Source organism: Myodes glareolus, chromosome 22, assembly GCF_982192425.1.
Source record: "Myodes glareolus chromosome 22, mMyoGla1.1, whole genome shotgun sequence".
Taxonomy (NCBI): Eukaryota; Metazoa; Chordata; class Mammalia; order Rodentia; family Cricetidae; genus Myodes; species Myodes glareolus.
In genome coordinates, this window is record NC_142047.1 from 16,859,922 (window position 1) to 16,872,637 (window position 12,716).

Consider the following 12,716-nt stretch of genomic DNA (forward strand, 5'->3'; position numbering starts at 1 on the left):
AGCAGTTCATAATCAGTGGAACCCCAGATCCTCACACACGGAGCTGGGCCCATGGCATGCCCAGCTCTAGTCTGTCTGTCTGTCTGTCTATCATCTATCTGTCTGTCTGTCTGTCTATCTATCTCTATACATTTGGATGCCAGTCACATCATTCTCTCATCTGGTCTTTCAACAGAGGGCAGCTGACAACTGCCAAGGACCTTAGTGTTAGAGGCAGGAGGATGAACCCCAAAGGTTGTGGGGTCCCCACACAACTATGACGGTGAGACACACTGGGGAGTACTTGGAACTATGAGAGAACAGGGGTCCTACAGGGGTGTTGGGAGGTATCCTGGAAAAAAAAAACAAAAAAAAACCAAACCTCTGTGTGGACCCCACAGGTAAGGGTGAGGAAGCAGAGAAGGGGAACAGAGCCCTGGGAATCTTCACACAAAGGCCAGGAGGAGACTGAAGCCCTTGAAGGCCCAGAGTGGGCCCCATCTAGCTCCTCCTTAACCATGGTGGGTGGCCCACGGCCTTACCCTAGCTCAACACGGTGGGCCCCATGGCACCTCTGGAGGCCATTCCTGCTGAGCCACGGTCGAACCCTCATTCCTAGCATTAGTTCTTGTTAAAAATGTTTTTGCTATGTTTATTTTTAAGGGAAGACAGAAAGAGGGGATAAAAAAAAAAACCAAACCTGAGTCTTTTTCTTTGGTAGTGATGTGGGGGGTGGATAAATAGAGCTGGAAGAAAAGGGCACAGAAAGGTCTCAGCATCTGTAACCACTGAACAAATTAAAATTAGCTCATTTAATCAGTGCCTAATGGCCTGCTGTCCCGAGTGGGGCCCAAACAGTGCAAACTTCACAGCAACAAGGCAAGGGGATGCTGTCGGCTTATCACACCAGAAAGGGGTTTTCTAAATAGTGTGTCAAGATGCACAGACGGCCGCAGTGAACTAGGGAGACATAAAATAGCCTCACCGATCCCGGGCGGCCCCGGCCTCTCTGCTGAGTCTCTTTGAATAGAACTATTCTTTGGCTTTTGTTCTAATTATCGAAACGTATGTGACTGTGTTTCAAGTGTTTCAACCAGTAGAGGAGGCTACTCGGCCCCACCAAACATTATTGGGCCCCTAGTTCAAGTCCCGAGCCTTGACACCAGTCTGACACATGCATACAGATGCACAACCACCTACACACATGCACAGAGTTACAGGTACACAGTTCTCCCTCCGTACATGGTCACATACGTGCAGTTACACATGCGTGGTCACACACACAGCTACAGAGTGCAGAGTGACACACCACATGCGGGTACATGTACACACAACTCTCTCAGCTCTTCCACCCCTGCCTAACGGCTGGAGCCGGGAGAGGCCCAGCTCGCCGGGACCCTGGGGAGGCCCACTGTGAGCACACCTCAGGCCCAGGCTGGTAGCAAGGACTCTTATTCCCCTGGAGTTATTTCTCCACTCAACTTGCCACCTGGGCTAAGCCAGTAGGGCAACTGAGGAGGGAGAACAAAGGCCAGGGAAGGGGACAGAGCTCAGGTTGAGGAAGCTGCTAGGTAGGGACAGCCAGCAGCTACTCCAGCCCGGTCCTGAATCAAGGCCAGCTTTTACCAGTGCCCAACTACAACCTTCCCGTGACCTCCAGGCCAGACATACTGCAGCCTTGTGCTTAGGCTCAGAGACGCCGTGGGGCTCTGAAGCTGGGTGACCTGGTGAACACCAAGACACAGCACAGGACTCTACTGGGCCCCTCAACACGGAAGCAGATTAAAACTTCAAAACAGGGCCAGGCGGCCGTGGCGCACACCTTTAATCCCAGCACTCGGGAGGCAGAGGCAGGCGGATCTCTATGAGTTTGAGGCCAGCCTGGTCTACCAGAGCTAGTTCCAGGACAGGCCTCAAAGCTACAGAGAAACCCTGTCTCGAAAAACCAGCAACAACAAAAAACCTTGACAGAAAAACCCTGCCTCGAAAAACAAAAAAACGAAACAAAACAAACAAAAAAACCTTGAAAACAGCTCATTTCTGAAAAGCTCCATTTTAACTCTACAAAACATGGTTGACCTTGGTTAGCTGAAACCCTGGAAAACAAATCGAATACAGCTAGAACCGCTATAAATACATTAAATAAAGGGTAAAAAAAAATAACCAGCCAAGGAAACAAGAAGCTTCTAGAAGGATTCTGACCCAGAGTCAGACAACAGCTTGTTTTCCGATTCTTACAGTAACACTCTGGGGTCAGTTCAGTTGTCATCTCCACACCCCCCAAAAAGGAAACTGAGGTTCAGAGAGGTGAGAAGCCTGAGATGGGCGGGGCTCTGCCCACACTGGCAAGGCCCTGACACCAGGCTACTTCTCAAAGCAACTGTTGTGGTCTTGCCTGCTCCACGCGGCACACTTTCCTCAGAAGGACTCCCAAGGGTGAGCAGGTCTAAGACCCCAATAGGGATTACTTTCAGACAGGGGTATAGCAGATGCTGAAAGCAGCTGCGGACTTCATGAGCCCTGGACCACGTAACTCGTGCAGATCCAGATATGTAGGTCCTTTTCCACACAAAGGTACAGATCCGAGTCCTGAGTCTCCCAGACCCTATGCTAAGGAGATGGGCAAGAATCCCCTTCTCGGGGAGGGGAGAAGCAGGGAGGGAAGCAGAGAAAAAAGTAGAGCTCAATAAAAATCAATTTAAAAAAAAAGATTTGGAGAATTAAAAAAAAAAAAGAATCCCCTTCTCATCCCTCAGATTTGAAAATAGTGGAAGGAAAGTCAAGTGGAAGGGAACTCAAGCTCCCAGGGCTTAGGAACGGTGTCCCAGACAGAGCCAAGTCCTCCTGGGAGAGTCCTACCAGACTCACCATTCCCTGCCCTCACCAATGTGACTCCTCTTGTGACCTGTTATATGGGCAACAATGTGTTCATTTTAACACCATCAAGTGTTCAGGAAAGAGACCAAGATACAGGTTCCACCGCATAGGTCCCGCTGGATTGACAGCAGTTCTATTTAGGGATCTTTTCCACTTAGCTAGCATGACCCACAGTGGCCTACGGCACCCCTGCCCCAAGGATAGCCAAGACACAGGCAGCTGACAGGAGTGAGAGCCATGTGAGGCAGCTATGGCATGGGAAGTAGACCCCGGGGACAGTCCTTCCTTGAGCATTGCTAACAGCATCCGCAGATAGCACATTCTGCAGGCTCCCCGGCCTGCCCAGACACATGGGTGAACGAACTGATCTCCCCACTTCTAACCTCAGTGACGACGACGAAGCCTCTCCCCTAACTTGCAGATGGAAGGGAATGATAGTTCAGTGTCTGGCCTCCCTGTCCCACTGTGCCCTCAGCAAGCATGGAAGGGAGTAGGTGCAGAGATGGTCTTGGCCTCATCTCTGTGGGTCTCCTGAGAGACCAAGCCATAACCCTAGTAAACAGGATATAAACATCTTTCCTCTTAAGATCCAGCAAGACCACACTGCCTTGAACTTCCTGTAGCCGTATCCACACCACGACAGCTGGCAGAACACCCAGACAGACGCACATGGAACACTATCCTTATGGGGTCTGGGCCTCATAGGCAGGAGTCACTTCACACAGCCAACTTCATTCTCTTCCCATCAAGATTCAGAACAGAAGCGGAAGAAAAATATTGCAGATGATACCCTAGTCCAACAGCCTCAATAGGCTGGGAATCAAGAACTGAATGGGGGCTTTGCTTGTACACCTGAGGCTGTGTAGACATCCTGAACCACGGTTTCCATGTTTGGTTCTATGGACTTCACAGGGCTGCAGTGGGGGTCAGAAGAGAAAAATGGCTGGGAATATGCTTTGTAAACTTCAAATTTCTGTTACAAGCCTGAAGTTATTGGGACAATAAAGGCAAAGGCAAGGGAAGCTGTGCTGGCTAGACACTCACTTCACCTCCTGGTGGGCAACAGTGGCTGCAGCCCAGGAGTTCTGCCTGGTGATGATCAAATGGGAGGGTAGCTGACACTGGTCAGTGACATGCAGCTAGTCAGCACAGCTCCCAGCACATGGTGGGTATTATCATCTGACCGACATCAGGGTTTCCAAGCCTCTGGCCCTCAAGCAACTGCTTCTGTGGGTCCTCAGAAATGTAGGTCTCCTTCCAAAGAAGGCAGGCCATATGGGGATGAATCTCAGCTAAGGGAATTGGTCACTGAGACACAGGACCCTCTGATGGAGGCAGCAATCTGGTGCCAAGAAGCTAGGCAGATGAGAGTTGGGTTCCTACCTTCTAGCCTTCCTCATGCTTGCCCACTGTGCCATTTCCATCAAATGCACACCCCTATCTGAGACTCAGTTGCCCTGGGTGCTCCAGCTCCCTGCAACCCAAAACCTCTAAAACCCAAGGGATATGTGTACCACCCCATTCTGTGCCAGTGTAGACCGCAATTAATTTGTTAATTGCTGGTTTTCAGAACCCAAACATGAACATAAAATACAGTCAGCTGGGAATACCAGCTTGAGACAAGATGTTTCAAGGCTCCTTTTTGAATGTGGGGGGAGAGGGGTACCACTTAAGAGCTGTCATGTGGACAGGACTATGCCAAGACCACCAAAGCAGGGTACTCATGGTCCAGACAGAACTGCCAGTCAGTCGAGGGTCTTGGGCATGAAGCACAGGAGCAATGTCTTACTGGGGAGTCAACATCTGATATATAAGGGGTGGTTTTCCTAATTGTCTTCCTTTACAGGCACATGAGGTTTCATATGCCACAGCTTTCACAAGCTGGTTCAGAGTCAATAGGATCCCATGCCTAGCAAAGCCCAGCATCCATCATTAGCTAAGCTTGGCCATCCAGGGGATGCAGGAAAAAATGGTGTCAGCATGCACCTAGCACGGCCTACAACAAAAGGATGGATACTCTAGAGAAGAGTCTGTGAAGAAGGCCTTTCTAGTACCATGCTCTCAGGAGACCACAGGCCAGACAGCACCCACCTCAAGGCTGACCCCCGGGGCATGACCAGGAATCTTCTTTGAGGTCCCAAGCATAAACCAAGCCACTCCAGGGCATTGCCATTCCTACCAAAAAGGAACAATCCTCACCCAAGCTGAGTTGACAAGCGGCAAGCAGATGAAAGGCCCTTCCTGCCTATGTGGCCAAGAGGGAGAGAATGTGGTGCTCCATTACAGCTCCACCCAGCACCCAATGAGAGTGACTGTGTGGGTTCCCCATATACATCTTTCATTTGTAACAGGTGCAGCCCCTGCAGCCAATCAAAGCCTGCAATCGGATCTTCTAGGGAGGAAGCTGTGTTTCTTGAGTGTTTGGGGGTTCCTAGAGCAACCAAGTATATTGACGGTCCTATAGTCAAGAAAACCACCACCCCTAAAACATTACAAGCACTCTTATGCCAGCTCAGGTCAAATTATATCACTAAACCACACAGAGAAACACAGCTGCAAACTTTCTAGAACTCAGGATCATGAATAAAGCATTATATAGAGCTGTGCTGTCTCCTTCTTCTGCCGTGTGCAGATGCTGTTATCCCTGGCTCCCAGACGAAGAAACTGAGGCACAAGCATGAGGACCTAACGCCCACAGAGCCACTGGTGACGTCAACTGGAAAGTATAGCCAAGGGCGTTGACCAAAGTCCCGGGCCACAGATCGATGGCTTCCTAGGGGAACTCCAGCGGGTGCAGCAGTGGAAGCAGGAGCCCAGGAGCAGGTTCTCCGCAGCAGGTGAGACTCACCATCCTACCCTGCTGCCCAGGCAATTACCCCGACCCAACAGAGCCTATGTGGATTGTCTTACCTACAGCAAACATGCTAACCACATCCCTACCCCGGAGACACAGACAGGGAAATGCTGCTTTCTGGAGGATGCGGCTTCAGGCAGTACTTCCAGATGGGAGGACGGCGGCCTCACTTCTCCCAAAGGGTGCTGGCACCCAGTGACCCCTCAGGTACATTCCCCAGTTTCTCTTCATCAGCACTTCGTCCACTATCAGAAAAGGTTCGTGCACAGGCAAAATTGTAATACTATGTTATCAAATAATTACATGGCAGTTTCATGGCATTAAAAGACCCCCCACACACACACACCAGTGAGGACCTCTGGTGTCTACTCTAATGGGGGTAGCCCTGGACTTAGAGCTTATTAAGGAAAACTCCAGCTGCCATTGGCTGGTCCTTATTCTCTTACAAGTAAATATTAAAACAAGTGCTTTTCTTCAGTTAACCAAAAAGAAGAGAGCTTTGGGCTGAGGGACACATACATGAATGAGTGTGCACACATGGGCAGCCATGAGCACATGTTATTCACTCTAGTGCACAGTCACATGAGTGTGTGCATTCTTCCCACTCCACCACACCCTCCTTTCCCCGGTGCCTGGAGAGCCCATTCTGATCACTGTAATGAGAATTCTCAAAGTACTGAGCAGATGTGTGCCCATGAGAAGAAACGTTTAGTGTGAGCTAGAGCTAGCGCAAAGGTAAAGCCAGCACAGAGGCAAGACAGGCATGGAGAGACCCCAAGAAGGTCCCATCAATCCCAGAATGCTTGAACCTTGCCAGGAGATTAGGGACACCAAGAGCAGGTAGGCCTTGTGCTGGGTCTTAATTTAGGGGGAAAACTATAAAGGAGGAAATGATGAGGGTCAACGTCAGAAAGCGCAGCTGGCACTTAAGAGACGGACACTGTTCCAGAGAGCAGGGAGACGCAGATATGATGGGCCTTCAGCCAGTGCCTAACGCACACAAGAGTCAGCGCTCTGGGAAAACGGACACAGTGACTGGCAGATAATGTGTCCCTGAAGCATCACCCACCTTACCAGCCAGGACAGCAAGGCGCTGAGAGGTGATGTCACTCGGCTAGTCTCAAAGCCAGTCAGTAGTGGAGTCTACTCTGGGGCCACAAGGAGGCAGGAGGGAGGCGTGCATAAGGCAAGATTTCAGGACTCACTGGGGAGTGGCCTGGTAAAGAAGTGGGGTAAACAAACCACAGAAGGAAAGCACCCCTCTGGAGTGCTCAGCAGCCTACAACACCTCAAGCCCGAGAAAGACCACAGTGGGAGAGACGCGGCCCTCAGTACAGCCGCCATCACCTGTGGCCAGCGGGTCTCAGAGACACAGCCCTAGCTCTCCCATTCCCAACCTGACCTCTGATGGGAGAAAGTCCTCTCGCAGCAGACAGCCTGGCAAGGCACCCTTGCCATCGCAAGACATGGACAAGTGAAGAGCTCCTTGTGGCAGGGAGACACACACACAGCTGTGGCATATGTACATCCGCTGGGAGCAGAAGTTCCCAGGGCCGGAATTTCACAAGGTGAAACAAAGTTAACACTTAAAGCTGTGTGACTCCTGAGATAATACTTAACCTCTCTGAAACTCCATTTCCTCTGTTTGCTGTCTCATCCATTCAATAAAGAGACACATAAGAGTGCATATGCTGGATGCTGGGCAGGGAGAAGAAGGGTAGTCCTACACATCTTGTGGTCCAGAGCCCACCATGGATCATGATGAGAGCCACATGCTCCACCCATGGTAGCAGGAGCCCCAGGGAATTCAAGGAGCTCATCCATACCTAGAAAGCTTCCCGCTGGGGTGATGCCCAGCACCAGGGGCTGCTTGCCGCTCCACGCTCCTGTGGCACCATCAGCTGGGACTGGCGCATTTGAAACACAGGCTGCATGGGCTCCTCTACACTGCTGCTGCCCCGCCCCCTCCAGCTGCCTTTGCGCCTGCTGCCGGCGCTGCTCATTTCCAGGCAAATGTTCTAGTTAATTAAAACACACCCAAGTGCTCACACGCACATGAAGCCAAGCTACAAAATCTGCTCTAGCAAACAGCGGCTCCAGCACGGGATGGATGCAGGCCAGGGAGGTTTCCAACACTGATGTCATTTCCATCGAAAGCGCTCTTACCACTCTGCCTACACAGACACACAGACACACAGACAGACAGACGACAGACACACACACACACTTACACCTGTATACACGTGCACTTCCATATGTGTACCTGCAAGTGATATGTATTGCACGTGTGCTCTGAACACACCCACATCCACGTGGCCCATTCTCAGACATGCACAAACACTTACACATATATGCTCTCTCCAGCTACTGTGGCCCTCCATCCTAGAGCACTTGCCCATGGTTAGCAAACACAGACTAACTGCATAAGGGAGTGAATAAACAAACGTGTCAATCAAAGCACTGAACAATAAACAGGAACAGCCCAGCTCTGGCCCACACGTCCAGTTTTGTGTCGTCACTGACTGAGATCCCTGAAGATCAGAAAGAACAAAGGGGTGAGACAACCTCCATCCAGTCCGCTCAGGAAGTTGCCATTCCCAGACCCTGCCAACCCAGAGATGGCGAGAGGAGGCTGTGGTACCCAGTTAGGAAATAGAGAGGGGAGCTGCTCCATGGGGGACCCCAATAGAACCCTGCTCCAAGTTGGAGGGGAAGAGCATCTGGCGGCCCCCCAGGTTTCCTCGTTGTCTGAGATAGGAAGAGGCTCACAAGGCAAACATAGGCAGTCGCAGGCAAGCCTGCCCAGAGCGCACACTCCGGCTACACAGAGATGATACAGGGTGAGCCCCAAACAGTCCTTTTCTTCACACAGGACCATGGGTCACTTGGAGCCCCAGACGGGACACGACGAAGATCTCTGTTTAAAGACATGGGAACAGCTGTGCTGGTGTCTCAAACTCGTCACACGGACAACTGACCTACTCACTCGTGCCCGGGGCTGCCAAAGCTCTGGCGTGAGCAGAAGGCATGGAAAGGGTGGATAGGAAAGGGCAGCTTGGAAGTCAGGAGCAGCCTCTCCCAAGGGGTGAGAACCAGCATCCCAGGCCTCGCCTGGGAGCCAGGTAGAGACGCAGCTTGTCTCCCCCACTCCATCTGCTTGCTGAAAGTCTACACTCAACACATTCACCAGCAACTGTAAGAATTAAAGCAAAATATTTAACTCTCGATTTATGGGTTTTACTTTTCAAGCATCTGTGAGTGTTAATATAGACATGCCAAGCTGCTTGGACCAGATCACCCTAACAAGAAATGCTCAGAGCCCTTCTGGGTCCTCTGTGATCGGAGGCCTTGAGGGATTGGCAGGAAATCAGACAAAGCCCTTGCATTCAAGTAGCTGTGGTCCTTGAGGCAGGGACAGTAAGAAAACAGAGATCAGGTGAGATGCTAAGTAACTGGAAAAATTAAGGAGGGCAGGGTATTTACTGGCCATGTTCCCTCCTCTGTGTTCACCTCCTCACCCCCATACCAACTGTCATCAAATATGCCCACCCTGCTGTCTCACTTCTGCTGGTTTACCCTGACCCAAGGCATCATGGGTGGCTGGGTGAGTTGATTGGCAGGAGCTCACATGGACACTGGGTACAAATTCAAAGGGGAAGGAAGTGGGAAGTGAAGCATGGTTCTGGAGAAAATGACTGAGCACCAAAGGCATCCTTTGTCCTGAGTCATGGTAGTGACAGCTCTAGCTTGGAAAAATCAAAATCAACTCAGCATTAAGACCCAGCTACTCCCAAGAGGAAGTGAAAAACAGAACAGGGATTCCCATGCAGCAGCTGGCTTCCAGAACCTGGGTTCTAGCTTTGGTCAGCTGGTTTGGACCGCGGTAACCAGCTACTACAGCAGCCCTCCGCACCCACTCCAGTCCGGACACAGCAACCAAGTCCAGATCACCTCAATTTGCTGCTTTTTTAAATGTCTAAGGTTTTCCCACCTCTCCAGAGATCAAATCCCCAACCCTCAAACCATCTCTCTTCCGGGCAATGTGCAGCTTCAGTCTTGGAGGCAGACTGGACAGGTTATTCTTATTTCTCTTTCCATTTAGATTTTCCTGAGTGGTTGCTTTTCACCCAGGACAACCACCAAAAGCTCAGCTTTGCAAAGCTATGATGCCCATCCAAAGGAAGGCGGCACAGTCTAATGTTGAAATGGTGGACAATCTGAAAAAAGTAGTTCATAGCGCATCCAACACACAGTGTGCACTGGATGGGGTTTGTATTGCTGGGATTCCTGAGGCATTTTTATCACCCTACAGAGACTCTGAGAGCTAGCTGTGGTGCCCTGGAGTGCCTTGACACACAGGTTGTTGCAACCAGTCTCACCTACGCAGTGAAAAGAATGAATGAATGAATGAATGAATGAATGAATAAATGAATGAATGGCATTAAGAGGATCCGACACAAGCCACAAGAACCAATACAAATGCAAATATCAGGACACTAAGGCGTGGCTCAAGAATGCCAGCCCAAAAGCCAGAGTCCACTGAATCTCAGTCTGTTCCCAGAAGCGGACAGGTCAGAAGCTATGAGCTACATGTAAAAACCTTGCTCTTTTAGGAGCTGGTCACTAGCTGCTCGTCTAGAGGACCTGGTTCTGATTCCCAGCACCCACATGGGAGCCCACATCTGTTTCTAACTCTAGTTCCAGGGGATCTGACACTCTTCTAGCCTCCGTGGGCAGCAGGTATGCCCATGGTGCACAGATGTGTACACAGACAGACATACATGCAGACCAAACGTGCATGCACAAGCTGGGTGGGCTACATACCATGGCACTGGAAGCATGCACAGGCTGAGATGATCTATCAGGGTGAGCGCTGTAAAGGGGTAGCTCAGGAGACTGAGTCAGGATATGTCACCCCAACATGTGGGCAGCAAGACCACACACACAGCACACACATACAGGCACATACCACACACACCACCCCTCCCTCCCTCCCTCTCTCTCTCTCTCAGCTCAGTCTGCCGTGAAAGCAACCTGCAGGCCTGCTCAGCCCATGGTTGTCTCAGCCTCACCCTCAAAGCCTGCCACCAAGTTCCTGGAGGTTGCTGGGACTGTAATTCCCAAGGTTTGCATATTAGGACGTTCAAATGTACTTCACACAGTCCTCCCTTCCCAACATCCCCCTCCTCCTCTGACTCCCCTTGGCCCCCTCCAGTCCTTCCTGCTTCTCTCCTTCCCCGTACCACCTGTCCACTCCTCACTCTACTCCCCTCAGGACCAGTTCCGACATCCTAGGCCTGCTGGCTCCACCTCTGCTTCCTTCCCTACACCCTCTGGGGTTCCGTCCTCCTCCTCCTCTCATGTTCCTGGCCCTGTACTTTTCTTTTAACCGTCCCTCATTTCTCTCCCACGGCCTCCCCTCTGCCACCGAGGAAAACAGGCAGAATGAGTTCTCTGGTGGGTCCCACCCCACCTGCTCAGGAAAGGAGCTCAGCACAGAAGGCTGGCTGGGCGCAAGCCCTGGGGCTACTGGGCCCTCCCGGCCGCACTGGCAGACCAGGGTCTGGATCGAGGCCGAGGCCTGTGAATTCGTTTCACCTCCCTCAGCAGCAACTATCCTGCCTGGGGATCCCAGGAGGCACGTCGCATCTGGCCAGAACAGAACCTCCGACAGATGGGACTGAGCCCGGAGCTCGGCGGGAGGCCTGAGAGATGGAATGGAAGGCTGGAAGTGGGGTAGTGAGCTCATGGAGGGGGAAGGAGGAGGTCACAGGCTTGAATACAGTCTCTGCCACTTCCGGCAAATTACCAAGCCCCAATGAGCCCTGGTTTCCTCATCTGTAAAACGGGACTGACAATCCGGGGCTGCTGTGATGAAGAAAGGGGGCGCTATCACAGACACCCTACAAATGGCAGCTATTTTGCTGCCATAGGATGATTATACCAGTGCCTTATGGTGACAGCTCGAAATAGATTTCTGGGGACCTCTCTACGGCCAGCAGTCTAGGACCCCACTGGGCATGTGTGGAAAGCAAGGGGGTCTCAGGGACCAGGGAACACTGGGCAGCATCTCATCCCTGGCCACTGCTTTCAGGGCCTTGTGGAGAGGAACTGACCCTGGCACCGGTCTGTGTCCTGACCAGCTGTAATCCAGGGAGCAGGTGGCAGAGGATGCACAATGTCTGCCAGCAACTTCGTTCTCTACCTTTCACCCAATGTCTACTTAGCTCTTCGTGTGCTGTGGAATGGAGCCTTCAGTGGTGACCAAGGCTAAAGGAACCCGTCAAAGAGCTCACTACTTCACTAGAAGACAGTCACAACTGATCAAGAAACTACGGATGAGGGCTGGAGAGATTGCTCAACAGTTAAGAGCACTGGGTGCAATTCTCAGCACTCACATGGCAGTTCACACCTGTAACTCCAGCTCCAGGGCATCAACACCCTCGCACTGACAAATATGCATGCAAAACAGCAATGCACATAAAATAAACATGGGGAAAAATTAAGGGAAAAAAAAACTGGGTGGTGGTGGTGGTGCATGCCTTTAATACCAGCACCCGGGAGGCAGAAGCAGGTAGATCTCTGTGAGATCAAGGACAGCCAGGGCTACACAGAGAAACTTTGTCTGGGTGGGGGGCGGGGAGAACAAAACTATCGACGGTGTAAGAGAATACTGAGTACCCGGCATTCCGAGTCGGGACAGCATATACACTGGTGTTTATCACTGAGTGCCCAGCATTCCGACTTGGGATAGTGCATGGGCTGGTACTGAGCACAAGTAATTTTCACATTTAATGAAAAGCATAGCTTTCTATTTAACAACAGAAGGCTTGCTTTCTTCTTTCTTTCCTTACAGAGTCTCACTATGTCGCCTAGACCTCCATGATATCCTGCCTTCATCTCTGGAGTGTTGTGATTATAGGTACGCACCAAACATGGGCTCGAAAGTTATATTCTGTTCAGTACTGAGCATGCACACTTAGGTTTAATAAGTATGTTCCTATAT

At 51.2% G+C, this 12,716-nt stretch overlaps 1 protein-coding gene across 6 annotated transcripts in view; it reads right to left on the minus strand.

Annotated features, from left to right (window-relative positions):
- The window catches only part of Znf423 (zinc finger protein 423), a 298,629-nt gene that overhangs the window by 147,469 nt on the left and 138,444 nt on the right, over positions 1-12,716 (minus strand). The window lies entirely within an intron of this gene.